The sequence below is a fragment of the Micropterus dolomieu genome, linkage group LG22 (genome assembly GCF_021292245.1).
Source record: "Micropterus dolomieu isolate WLL.071019.BEF.003 ecotype Adirondacks linkage group LG22, ASM2129224v1, whole genome shotgun sequence".
Lineage (NCBI taxonomy): Eukaryota > Metazoa > Chordata > Actinopteri > Centrarchiformes > Centrarchidae > Micropterus > Micropterus dolomieu.
In genome coordinates, this window is record NC_060171.1 from 9,635,114 (window position 1) to 9,647,895 (window position 12,782).

Consider the following 12,782-nt stretch of genomic DNA (forward strand, 5'->3'; position numbering starts at 1 on the left):
ATTGCCTTGGTTTATCAGATCAAATGAAGCCAGTGGCAAGGAATCTTGGTGTCTGGTTTGACAGTGATTTGTGTTTTGAGCAGCACACCACAAAGCTGTTCTTATCATCCTAGAAATATTTCTAAAATCCAACCTTTTTTAACTTTTAAAGATACTGAGACCATTTTACACGCTTTTATTTCTTCACGTTTGGACTATTGTAATAGTCTGTTTTCCTGCCTGAATCGAAAATCTATTGTTCGGCTACAGTATGTCCAGAATTCAGCTGCCAGGCTTTTAACTAGAATCAAGAAACGTGATCATATCACTCCTGTTTTGGCTTCGTTACACTGGCTCCCAGTATGTTTTAGAATTGATTTTAAGATTTTACTGATTACATTTGAGGCTTTACATGGTCTCACCCCTTGCTATATTGCTGACCTACTAGTACCTTATATACCAGCTCGTAACTTGAGATCCTCAAGTAAGGGGCTTTTAGTGGTCCCACCCGGCTGAAACTGAGAGGAGACAGAGCCTTTGCAGTTAGGGCACCGAGGCTCTGGAAAAATATACCCGAGGAAATTAGGTCGGCTGAATCAGTAAACTCTTTTAAATCCCTTGTTAAAACATACTTTTATCGTAGAGCATTCCCTGATTTTACCTGATTTTATTTGAAGTGTATTTTGAAGTGACTTTTGTTTCTTGTATTGTTTTATATATGTTTTTATGTCATAACTGCTTTATGTAAAGCGCTTTGTAACGTTGGTTTCAAAAGTGCTCTATAAATAAAGATTATTATTATTATTATTATTACTATAACATGTAACCCAAATAAAATCATTAGAAATACAACATAGATTTAGCCACAACCTTTTTGCAACCTTTTTTTTCAAGAAAACCATACAAAACACAAACATACCATGATAAGAGATTCTTTTGTAAATACACAATGTACCTAAGATATATAAACATGTCCTAGGATAACAAAAAGAAAAGGCATATAACTAGTTTTAGAGAGACTAGAGAAAAAGTAGGGAGAAAACTCCATTCAGCATAAAATTAAATACAAGTTTTGAGTTTTCATTGATACATTACATCATCATAACGGATAAAGATAAAGAAAAAGGACACAAAAATTAATGAGGCCAAATTGTCATTTCCCACTCTCTCAGCAGGGAAATAGGTAAATATGGCGTATAAGGTTTCATGGAAAATACAACATTTACCTTGAAATCAGGCTGAAAACAAAGAGACAACTCACTGTTTCCCCTGAAATGCAGTGGGATAATGATATTTGATTACCTGTGTCTGGTAGAAGGTCTACAGGAGTTTCACTGGATTAAACATTCTAGTCACTCATTTTCACATGTGATACATTTTTAATTCTGGAGCTCTAGAACGAAAAGCCGCAAGTGACGTCAACACCACGCAGCTAAATAATACATCCCAAGGTACTCATACACTGAACATCTCTAGAGAGAAGTGTAAGGCAGGAGTAAATCTCCCTCAGGTCAAAATAGAAGCCAAGTCATGTATGTCTTCAGTACATGTGCAAAACTGTTATAATGTTGACCAGGCACACATCCTGACTGGAAACATCACAAACTGGATTGTTAAATAAAGGAAACTATAACTACATCTCATTAAATAAGTCTACCTTGTACCTTGTCTTGTACATTAACATAAAGATACTGACTTGGTGTCATCACAGTATCTGAATGTTTGAACAAATGATTTGCTCTGTAAAGAACATTCACCATTAAAATCAGCATCAAATAAAAACTAAATGCCCATCGAGGTCTATTTACATCACAAGTTTCCATGTTGACCTCATCACAAGCCAAATTGACATTGAAATGCATGTTACTGTTACAACCTCAACTGAGGAATTTAAGGTACCCTGTGGAGTTTGGCCAGTAGCAGTTCTGTGGAGCAATGTTTTGATGAACAGGTACCCATTTTAGAGGTATCTTCCATGTTCTGATTGTACAATATGAGGAGGCCCATAACAGCCAATGAGAGTGAGCTGACCAGGAAGCACCAATGTGTTGTCTGTTTGCTCATGCTATAAAATTTATAAGCCATGCTGATTCTTCTCAGCCATGACTTCATCCACAGTTTTATTCTTGTTTTTGTGCAAAACGTGGCTGATGACGACAATGGAATCCCCACTCTGAAATTGTTTGGTATAAACTCCAGGTGTGTGGTCCTGCGTCTTGACTGAATTTGAGATAATAAAAATCATTCTATAATTATGTCTGTGGTATCCCACACTTTTAAAATCGTTAAAGATTTGAAAATCCTCCAGTGTGCACCAAGCCTTTATTTCATTAGGCAAAAGTGACTGGACAAAGTCTGTGAACTGGCTGCGGTGGCTGCAACGTTTTCCTCAGGGGCAAGTGTCAAAATTACATCCACAAAAAGTGCTTCTTTTTGCCTCTGAGATTTTCAGACCTTTGAGTGACTCACAGTGACACCCTTTGTTTTTAAAAGGCACTGCAGCTGGTTTGCGGATGCCTGCTGAAGCCATCTGATTCCAGAACTTTTTGTACCTACTCATTACGACACCAAAATATGTGACAGTAGGCACCAGGTTTGAAAATACTATAATGCAAAAAACCCTACCTGCAGACCTTTGTAGGTGCAAGACATACCAGCACTCATAACATTGTCCGTGGCAGTTGCCTATATCAATGCTTAATTTTTGCAAAATCCTCAAAATTGAATTAAACAAGGCTTCACCTGTGTAGCTCACAATGGGCAAGAATTTCAAAACGCTCTTTAACACAGCCCTCTGGGGTATGCATAACGCAGGATGAAAGTAAGTTGGCCCACATGTGTTGTATCCAGTGTAGTCCACACTAATCCAAAAGTACTTGGTTATTTTGACATGGCTCACAACTTGACAAAGCACATTCTGACCTTTTTATGTGCACAAACTCCTCGCACACAGTTCCTGAAAAATATAGAAGAATTTCTCACCCGGAGCTTCCATACTTTTACTTCCTAATTTTAAGAATGGATCTACTTGACTGATAAGCTCCAAAATTCCCATCATTGGACTGTCCAAAGGTCTCAGTGTGACCCAGCAAAGAAGATCATGCTTTGCTAAGAATTTCACAACATCAACAACTCGCTGCAAAACCAATAATCCATGTTTAGCACTCTCGTTGATGAATGGCAACATGGACTTTCTCTGGATATGTTTCCTCTCACTGAATCCCTTTATATATGATGATTTTTCATTTGCATCTCCAGATGCAAATTTGTTACTCCAGAGAGTAACATAGCCAATCTCTTGGAACTGAATTAAAATTTTCCTTGGTGTTTACAGGTCAGCATATCTGTTTTAGTAGTAAGCAGTAAGCATGAATAGTGTCATCAGTTTAATCTTTCCAGTTATCAGGGTGTGTGTTGTACGAACCCGGTTTTGTATTTTTTAAAATAACTCCTGGTCTTGCTTTTCTTTGTTCTGGTCCTTTCGCTTTTAAGTATCGCTGCCATGTCTCCTAAATGCTTGGTGAACAATTTACCCTTTGTAATGCTGGGATCCTGGGCTGCAGTCCAGGAAAACTTGTGCATTAAATTGCCAATGGTTATAGGTTTGGCAAATTCTGGTAGAATACTTGCCATGTGAAGGGAGGATGTGGGCATATAAACACTACCACTTGTTGATTCTTAACACGGACAATTGCTGCGAGATATCTGTTATAACATACATTAAATCTACACAGAGTTGAAATATTTGATAAAAAAAGACGGTGAATGGGCCAAAATGTCTTGCTAAAGGGCACTTTGCTTCAAAGAACTTGTTAATAATCAGCAGTGAGCAGGTCATCCAACATTTTGTTGTAACAACATTGGCCTTGAGATGAGGCAGAATGTCGGTCCTCTAACAGTGCTCAGCAGGTGCAAGCCCAAGTGAATGACCAGCCAACATGGCGGAAGACCAAAAAATGGAGGCTATCATGAGGCTACTGACAATTTGACCTCTGCTGTACAGTTCCAAACAGATCCCTTTGAGAGCAGCCTGTATTTGAAGGCAACAATGCATTTGTGATGGAAAAACATCGGGGGGTAGCGGGCAGCCACAGCTAAATCTACAAACACCGGTGCAAAGTTTGGAGGTTTGTTGAGTTTCTTTGTTGCTTGCTTGTGCTGGAAGCTGCTCTTTGGGGTCCAAAATGGATCTATTGTGGCAGTATGGCACCACCTATTGAGTTTCTACCATTTGCCTTGTGTGTGTTTTGATTCACTTTAACAAAGAGATGTATTCACTCTGATTCAAACACAATGAATGCCAGTATGTGACAACTAAATATAATGTGAGTCAGTTTTCGTAATATGGAGTTGGACCCAAGCACAAAGGATTTAAATTCCCTCCACTGGTAAGAATCAAGGCAAAAAACAACAATGGCTACTACAGACCAGGAACAAAAGTGGCCAATAACTACAGTTAAACGCAAATCACTTTCAACTACTGGAGAGGCATGAATGACTGAACTGATGGTTGCCTGGCCAAGGCTCAACAAACCAGACCTGGAACATGTGTAATACCTACAGTACCTATAACTAAATGCCTGGTCACACCAGCAAGCTAGTTAGCTTGGTTGCTCAAGAGACAATAAGATTTCCAGATTTTTTAAAGGGACACATTTGAACCTCCTCACAATCATTTACAAACCATTTTTTTTTTGTGGAGCAGTTTATACACAGCTAATAAGTTTCCATTAGCTTCCTCTGTTTTGGACACAACATTTTCCCTGAAAAGTCAGCAATGTCAAGAGAGTCTGCTATTGGTCAATAACTTAAAGTTATGCATAAGTTCAGTCTGAAATAAAAAAAAACATTTGTTTAAAAAGCTGGTGTTGCCAGGTCTTAGATACATCAAGGCAAACCATTCTAACCAGCCAACACAAATGACAGAAAGTACCCTGGACAGCACCAGGATCAGCACCCTGGACAGCGGTCATAAAGATTTTGTGGCTGAAAAATTATTGGCTTTTTAATTGGGATTGTTCTAAACAGTGAGGTCAATAGACAGTTTCTTCTAACCATTATGTTTAATTCCTTTACTCTCTAAATTAATTTACATATATACTCCTTTAAACATACACATTTTGAATCCAAGGTTCAAAATGTACAGCTGTTGTAATTTTGTAATATCAACAGTTAACAGGAAATAAAAGTGGAACCAAGCTGTTTGCTACTGATGCATTTCCAAAGAAGGTTTACACATATTCTATATGTGCTAATAAAAAGCATGATGACAGTTTGAAGCTTAATAAATAAAAATAAAAACATGCATTTAGAGTATAATTCTTACCCACACTCACCAGTTTCTGAAAATAATCCCATGCAGCAGGACGGCAGAATTATGCCTAAGGAACAGCAGAGAGCTCAAACAGCCCTGCATACTATATATGCATGTTAGATTTCTGCCACCCTTCTGTTCATCTTCTGCTCTGTATGCACTTCTGTTTATTTATGTACATCAAAGCACCACTAACATTTCTTGCTTTTTGCAAGCAGCGGGTTGCCCATCTTTTACTTTGGATTAAACGCTGGCCCACTTTGGAGGTCCCATTGTTTATTCATTCATTCAAGTATAATTATTGAGAAAACAAACAGACAACAATGGAACACAGTTACATTCAAGAGTGGAGTAGTTTGTTATCATGGTCTTAAAATGACCTATAGGTATAATTGTTGTTTTAATGTGTGTTGGAAAATGTGTGTGCAGCATGTGTGCGTGTGTGTGTGTGTGTGTGGGGGGGGGGGGGGGGGGGGGGGGGGGGGGGGGGGGGGGGGGGGGGGGGGGGGGGGGGGGGGGGGGGGGGTAAGCACTTACATGGTGGGGTGTGTGTTACACCTTTTAGAGAGATTCATTATCTTGGCTCAGCTCATTAACCTCTGAATGGATTTGCTTTATCAAAAGAGCTATGCTTGTGAGCTGTTCCACATATTGTGTCCACGTGCAGGGATCCTTGTGGAGCAGCTCAACTGAAAGAATATCTAATTAAACAATCAGGTTTCAATTCTTTCTGTATTTGATGCCAAGTCAGGCATACACTCTGCACTGGAGGAAAGGATTTTGAGTAGAGCATTAAAGGAAATGTATGTCTTAGTTGTTCTCCATTTGCCCGACTTCTCTCTCTCTATCATTTTTAATGATGTTGTTTAAATGGAAATTCCTTGCAGACCTAAACAAAGACTATCCAGTCCCCCGGTCATTGTAAGAAATATGGCCACTTAACTGAATATCCACTAAGGCACATGTTGTATTCCTATCACCTCTCATTATGCTGGAAAGAATTCAGTTCTCAGCCTCGTTGTTGCTGTGGTTTTTGTCACACCAGATGGAAACCGAGAACTACTCTTTGATCTGACCATAGAGAGAGGCTGCTACTTGATTTGTCCAAACTGTAAAAATGTCTATGTAACATGATGCCTGCTGTTGAAACCATTGAACTAACAAAGGTTTCAAGGTTTAAATGTTGTATTTTCTGTAAAAAAATGAAAAAAATAAAAAATCACTGCAAGGGAAATAGTGTGTAGGAGTTTCTTTTTGCACAGTGGAAGGCAACTTCACTGTTGATGATGATGCTGGAAATTGTTTTTTATATTAAGTGGCTCATACAGAAAATGACAGCGACCTCCTTTGCAGCTGCTGTCAACATACAACATGTGTAGGGTGTTCAAATGGGCTTCAGAAAGTGTTAAGTAAAATCAGATTAACGCTATTAACGATTTTAAACATGGCTTAATTTCATTGCGTAAAAGCACATTTGTTCTCAGATGTGGCTGTAATGTGCACACAAATGTGAGAAGTGACACAGTGCTGGGTTAGTAACATAAGAAAACATCACTGATTGCTGAATGTGAATACATTTTTTTTCAAATTGTAGACAGACATTGTAGTCATCTGTTTCAGCTTGGAATACCAAAGCTCTCAACAGCAATAATAATAGTTCAACTGAACTGCTTTCTCATCAGCTTTTATCCCCAACATGCTAAATATATATGATCTTGGAAAACGTTTGTGAAGTGAAAATGTACATGAGAAAACTTGTTAGCTTTATAAACAATTTAAACAAAATGAGAAGAAGAAATAGAAAGCGAAGAAATCTGCATGTTGTGAAGAAAAAGACTTCTCGACGATCAGATTTGGAGTACGATTTTAATATCAAGTCCAAAGGTAATCCGGATAAATCACATCACAGATAAAATCGTGATAAGAAATGCATGTTAATGCCAGGCACAAAAGGAGGCACACTGGTCTCCCTGACAACCACAACGGATGGTCGGGATCAACCGTGTGAGTAGCTGAACATCTGTAATTGCTTGATGAGTAAGCCATCCTGAGTATTGGAAATTTTGTCTAGCATTCAGTAACCTTCAGCAGATATCACTCCCATTCAGTAATAGGCCACCCTGACATTCAGACACTCTGTTGCTGCAGGAATCTCATTACCACAGTTGGATTATGTTGCTTTCTACATTTTATTGAATGTGAGAGTGCAGTGTTTTTCGCATATTGTCTCATGCAGCTGAACTCCTTCTGAATCACTTGCTCTTAGAGTATAACCCCCAGGTCAAATTCAGGCCAACACAACACACAACACGAAAACTAGGTTTCAAGAATGTTCCATTAAATCAATTATACGACTTCTTAACATTTACCTCTAGTGGTACGTGGCCATGCAGATAATTAGCACTTAATTTACCAAGGTTTTTGATGTAGCGATTTCTCCCACCAACCCAAAAGAATGAGAAGGTGAATGAAATGCTGTTTGCAATGCCCACAGAAGGGAAAAACAAGGTATGGTTAGGAGTGGGCAAAAACTGGACTTGGGTTGTGGAAAGATAATGGTTTGGGTTAAAATAAATTAGATTTTTTTTTTTTTTAAACCCATCTTGGTTTGGATCATGGTTGTGGAAGAAACCAATTTTTACTGTCTGTCCCATGTTTAGTTAACCCATCTATGTACCTCCTCCCTCTGTGAACTTTATGCCTCTATAATGATCATGGTCACCCTGTTTCCTCCTTTCCTCCCAACAGACCACAGGCATGATACCTGAAGGTTTTGTCACTTTAACAACACTGATGCAGTGGCTTTTCTTCGATACCACTAGAGGTAAGTGTGAAAATATGCTTAATTCAGGTGAACTGACCCTTTAAGACATGATTTAAATATGATTGAGTGGTTAATTTGAGAAACCCTGGTTAATTACAAGGCACATTAACAACACCCTGATGATGCAATGACTAGAAAGTTTTATTACATTTCTAAATAATGCACTTTAAATCTTGATACTTGGCCCATATGCTTCATCCTGCTGAGTTACTCTTTGATGAATGCAAATAGAGTTTTTCGGACTATATTGTTAGATTATTATTTGACATTATTGTTATGCCATATTGTATCTCACTTTACCATAAAAAGCATACTTTGCTGATGGGGGGTGTTGGCATGGCTGCTAAAGATCTCAAGATCTGCCCTAGAGGATATATGTGAAACCAAGACCACAAACCACAAAGCCATAGCTTCCTTTAGGAACCACTCAACAAAACTATGCAATAATGGCCAGTACTGGGGCCAATCAATTATTAATGTCGTCATGGGGTAGTGGTATGTATATAACAGTGGGGGAGAGGGACAGCTTGATTTAATACTCTGTCAAACATAAATAAAAGTGCCTTGGGCAGAAATGATAACAACAATGCGAGGCAGGTTGGGGAAGGGTCTGTGTGCGGTGCTCCTCTCATCTGCATAAGAATCAGAGTTCTATTCTCATCATCTTGCTGCATAACATGCTGTTGCCGCCGGCCATACCCAGAGATGAGGTGTAACATTAACGCATGAGGAGGCCAATCTCAGTCCCATGCGCTGCCGTTCTCATGCTGGGAGAGAAGACTCCGAGTCGATTTGATTGCTGCATAAAGAGCGCGAAAAAACCCAAAGGCCCAGAGGTTCCTTTGCATTTTATGTATGTACATGAATTGAAATCGACTCAAAAGTAGTAATTATTTGTCTTTTGTACATTTACTAAAAGAAGTATCCCTTGTATTCCAATATAATGTTCATGGCACTCTGTGGCTTATGTTTTTCTATCACACCTGAAGATTTACATTTCCCTGCCATTTTTGGGGAGCTTGTTATGACTCCTACAGCGTAAATTTAATGTTGTACTGTTACAACAACTGTGTACTGCCAAGGACACAGGAGTGGCCTGTTTCAGATCAGATGGCCACTGGTTATGATCTGACTACATCTAGGAAAGGAGGAATAAGTGAACCAGGCTTTCCCCTCTCTTAATAAATATTGCTTAAGTGCCTTTGGGCAATCTCACAATTCTGAAATTTGTATATATTAAAAATCCAACGTATAAATGCTTCATAAATTAGAATGAATGCTTAAGAATTTAGGATTTTTTATTACCTTTTACAATAAATGTCCATCTGCTAAGTACTGTGTGTATTATGTTAAAGGTAGCATATGAAGCCCAGGCATTGGGAAAATCCCTGAACAATAACACAGGACAAAATGAAGCACTTTTGAAGGCTTAAAAACAGAATGGAATAATGTGTATACTCTAATCTGAAACTGGTGTAAAGGTGGGGTATGCTTGAAACAAAATAGCACGTACAAAGTGGCAAATCTTTCAGTTCCGGATGGCCAAAGGCGGGGCAAAAAGCCTGCCATCACAGAGAGAGGGAAGACGCAATAATCATACAAATGGGAATAATAGTACACATTTTCTGACAGTCTCCCCTCAAAGGCATTCATGGTGTTGCACTTGTTTGTACACAGAATAAGTGAAGTACTTCAAAGAAGAATGAAGTAAAAAGGCTTGAGAGAGAAGTTCAAATCAGTCAGTTTTGCACAGTTACAAAACTTGTCAGAGTCGGCACCCTCCAATTCCAACAATCGAAAGGTGTCGGGGGAGGTGATTCCAGACACTGTTGGATCATCTAACAAGCACTTTGTTTGAAGCCTACTGACACCTTTACATGGCGAGAAAGTATCAAATGTTATGTATTTGAGAGAAATTGAAGGAGACCTTTTATGCTTTTCCACATTTTATGACTTACAATGTTGGATGTTCATGTTAAACATGGCCAAAGCTTAAAAAAACGAGGTGAAAGTATGTAAAAGTGAGCAAAAACATCAGATTTTCTCCTGTTCTGAAGGCTCTTTTTCTACCAACGGTAGTAATATGTAATACCGAGCCAGGGTTCCATATATGGTCATTTGCTCCCACAACAATGGCACAGCGACTCTCAGTCTGCTTCAGTTCGCCAATCAGAAGACAGTGGGCTTTGAGAGGTTGGCCTTAAAGAGACAGGAGCATCTACAGCTTGTTTCGGACAGAGGCTGAAATGAAAGCCTACATGAAGAGTCAATATAAGAAAAAAACTTTTTTTGAACTTTGAATCATGCAAAGCTACAATATAGGACTGGAAAAGCAGTATAATAGGTCTCCTTTAAAAGATTGGTTTAAATAGCAACATTCACGTTGGTTTGTGATCTTATGTCAATTCTTAATGACACCATTTTAAGACTATTAAAGACAATAATATTTCCCCTAATTACTCAAGTGTTCTAGTCTCTGCTTTTTTTGTTTTACAAGTTAACATCATAACAGCAGCTGTGAGAGTTTCTCACAGCTGCTCTAGACTAAACGAACACAAACTTAAGATGAAGAATTCATTGTGCAATTTCATCCCCTTAGCACCAATATTGAGGTTGCACCCAAATTTTGTTAAAATTTACATGAATATAATATCATTTAGTTGATATACAACGTTTAATACACTTAATTCACTGAGAATTTATTTTTTTTCTGTGAAAGTGTCAATATTCATTTTCAGATGGACCTTGTGCCAATTCATTCTGCACACAGTGTTTCAGCATGCTGTTTGGTTTAAAGTGGTGAGAGCAGAAGATGACAGTCGGGTGCATTACACCGTGGGATGACTTTGGAAAAAGAATGACAAAAAGTGACAAGGCAACAGCCGACTTTAACATTTGTCCTCTGCAAATGTTACAGTCCTCTCTCTCTGAAGCAATCGGCAGCAAACAAGTCACTTTATTTTGACATGTAATTGCAGCACCAGTTGTTGGTCAAGCATTGACATTCTGAAACTGCCAGAAAAACCCCCACAGTCCTTAAAGTTTGTTGATGAAGAAGAGAGGAGGTCAATAAAGAAGAACAATGCTGGATAGGATACAACGCAAAATTCAATGATGAAAGATCAATTGGAATGATTAACAAATACTAACAGAGGACTTTATTAACATGTAGCATCTTCATACAGTAAGAAGCAGGCCCATGAAGACAGAAGATAGGACAAGATTCCCTGGAGTCAATACTCTGATAGTGGAGCCTACAGTTGAATGATGAAAACTCCATGGTCAAATCTCTCTAGGACAGTCTGGCCTGGTTTTGATTGTTAGTGGCAGAGAGTCTGCCACTTCCGCACTGGATTTAAATTGTCTACCTACACAAGAGGGATTCACAGGAAATGATGCAGCATGTAATCCAGCATCACTGTTTGCAATTTTATCTGATTGATATCATCCCTCAATGATTTCTGTTCACTCTCTTACAGCCACATCAGCACCGTATTAAGTTACAGCTAATGCAAACCGAACATTTCCTAATGCTCCTGGTTTGCATTGAAATCCTTCAACTAGATGAATAGCTGCAGGAAACAGGCTGCACACGTCCAACTTCTAAGTAAGTTAAACAACTCTTGTTACCGGTACTGTGCTCTGCTTCTGTGTGGGAAATTACTCACGCTGTGCACAGCATCGAATCTGATCGCGGTGGCAATTATATTTGTGGACTTCTTTATTTTAACAATGTAAGTTTCCTTCGTTGCACTATAATCAGAGATATCAGTTACTCCTCTGTTGTACTTCTGACAAAGTAGCTGCTCAAGAAGTGTTTGCTGTATTATGAAACCACATTTGCTGTTACCACAGTAACCACTTGTGTCGCCAAACGATCCAGGTCTGAAATTTTCAATTACGACACTTCAGTTGCTCTGATGACAACTTTTTGTCGGTACAAAACATAGCATATTTCCAGTGGAAATTAGTGCTGCGTGAAAGTGTGTTTTGCTGTCTGTAACAGTGTCTTTTTTGATGCCACCTCTATGAGTTGCCAAAGCCAGAAACTTCAAAGCCCATAGGGTTTTTTAAGAGCAGCATCCAGCAACTGCTTGGTAATAATAATAATAATAATAATCCTTATTTGTAGAGCACTTTTCAAAAACAAGTTACAAAGTGCTTTAACAAGTGTAAAGAATAATACAAAAAAAAGATAAGAGCATGAAAATTTAATATAAAATTAGTAAAATACAATAAAATAAAAGGGATAAAATAAAGTCAAATAAGATCAGGAAAAGCTCTCCTATAAAAGTATGTTTTAAGAAGGGACTTAAAAGAGTTCACTGACTCAGCCGACCTGATTTCCTCGGGCAGGCTGTTCCAGAGCCTCGGGGCCCTGACAGCAAACGCTCTGTCCCCTTTAGTTTTCAGTCGAGACTCTGGAACAGACAACAGACCTCTGCCCGAGGATCTCAAGGTACGTGCTGGTGCGTATGGGACTAAAAGGTCAGAAATATAACAAGGCGAGAGGCCATGAAGAGCTTTAAAAGTGATCAATAGAATTCAATAGAAGTCAATTCTAAAACATACTGGGAGCCAGTGTAATGAAGCTAAAATAGGAGTAATGTGGTCATATTTCTTTGTTCTGGTTAAAAGCCTGGCAGCTGAGTTCTGGACAGTCTG